Source organism: Etheostoma spectabile, chromosome 14 (assembly GCF_008692095.1).
Source record: "Etheostoma spectabile isolate EspeVRDwgs_2016 chromosome 14, UIUC_Espe_1.0, whole genome shotgun sequence".
NCBI classification, from domain to species: domain Eukaryota; kingdom Metazoa; phylum Chordata; class Actinopteri; order Perciformes; family Percidae; genus Etheostoma; species Etheostoma spectabile.
In genome coordinates, this window is record NC_045746.1 from 22316659 (window position 1) to 22318533 (window position 1875).

General features: G+C 42.1%; 1 long non-coding RNA gene across 1 annotated transcript in view; it reads left to right on the forward strand.

Moving 5' to 3' along the window:
* The first annotated feature begins 308 nt into the window (after positions 1–308).
* Positions 309–1875, forward strand: part of LOC116701558 (uncharacterized) — a 17001-nt gene continuing 15434 nt past the window's right edge. Inside the window, exon 1 of the long non-coding RNA XR_004334945.1 lies at positions 309–321. This is a non-coding gene — a long non-coding RNA (uncharacterized LOC116701558). The remainder of the gene's footprint in view (positions 322–1875) is intronic.

Sequence of the window (1875 nt, forward strand, 5' to 3'; positions counted from 1 at the left end):
CTTAAACAGTTCAAAATCCATAAAGGGGGTGTGGCCTACGTACAAGGACATGGTTAAAGCATAGGGGGATGATATATCATCCGATATACTTCAAATTTGTAAAATTTGTAAAAATTTGTAAAATTTGTAAAAGTGTAGCATCTTGACTTTAAGTCTACTTCCTGTTGCCACTAGGAGGCGCTATGACTTTGAGCCAATATCAGTGTGTACATCTCCTCCGGACTGGACTCTTATGAGGTCTGAAAAGTTTCGAGCCACAAAATGGCCGCCTGCAACTACGCTCAGGCACTAAATATTCCATTAAACGCTGTAATAAGCTGTGTAAAGTCATGCTAGGAGAAACTACCATTGTGGTCTCATTTAAAAGGATGCATTAACGTAGTCAATGCAGCGGTTTGTCTCTACAAGCTGTTTTTTTTAATGGAGTTTTGCAAACAGTGGGAGCTGTTTTGCAGGAGGTAAAGCTAATCAGCAGCAGGAGCAACAGGAGCTCCTGACAGTAGCAAATCCATTAGTGGGTGTAAACTCTTCATCAACATTCAGTGATACCAGGGAATAGGCATAGGTTGGGTTAGTATATTCACTGAATGTCCAATCTGCTTTGTTTTGACCATGTCAACTACTGGTATATTCACATTTGCCAATGAAAACTTCAGTGTTTCTCAAGTGCTCAGGTGTCCTTTATTACAAAGTGATGTTAGTGGGTTTTTCTCGCTATCGGTTGGCTTAATTCAGGCACTACAAAGATGGCTGACTTATAACCAGTGTCAATCTCCATGGTAACTGATGCAGCACAACATGCTCCAGAGCAGATTCAGCATTTCACCAAGTACCTTCTCACTTAGCCAAACTAATCCTAGAAACACAAGAAAATCAGTAATATGGTTATTAAAAGGTGCGTAGGTAGCCAAAAACAAAACACTATTGTCATGCGATACACGTAACCCATACTCATTTTCAAATAAAAGTTCAGTAAATGTAAATGGCCTGTATTTATGTAGCGCTTTTCTAATCTCAATGCCCATTTAAAGCGATTTTACACAGTACAGGACTATGTTGTGAGGAGGAAGGAGGACCCAAACGCGGAGTAGCAAGGAGGTGTTTCCAACGGTTTATTAAACAAAAACTGAGCAACAAAGTTCCAAAAACACAAAAAACAGTGAGCCAGGAAGAACAAAAAGCCGTAGCACAAGGGCTGGGAAACTCAAGGGGAAAAAAAAAACAACACAACTGGAGACGGTAGGGACAGAGCGGGATGACAGGGTACACAGGCAGGAACACTGGCAGGTAAAGGGCAAACTCCCAGGAAGAAGGCAGACTGGCAAAACACAACGAGGAGACTTTCAGGAGCAGGCAAAAGGACAAGGTGTTGACAGGCGGGAGAACAAGAAGGATCTGACCAGAGACAAGGGAAGCACAGACATTAAATACACAAGGTAACAAGGTAACAAGAGGCAGGTGACAAGAGGGCCGGGAATCAGGTGGAAAACATCAGGTAATCACAAGAGCGTGAAGGCACAGGAAGTAAACCCGGAGGCAAGACAAGACAAAAAACAGACTTCAAAATAAAATAGGAAACAGAACAAGCAGACATCCAGGGGAACACAAGACAGGACCAACAATACAAGATTGGGGAGAAAACTAACACAAAAACACAAGGATGCCAGAGAAAGGGAAAAACTAAACCCAAACAAAAACCCCAAACCACAACAGGAATATTCACCATTCACACACTGTGGCCGAGGCTGCCGTACAGGGTGCCACCTGCTCGTCAGATAAACACACACACATATTAACGTAGGTCGTACCACAATAGGTTTATGTAGTTTAATTTCCAAAAAACACCATATTTTTGTTGTACTGCACATTGCTGCA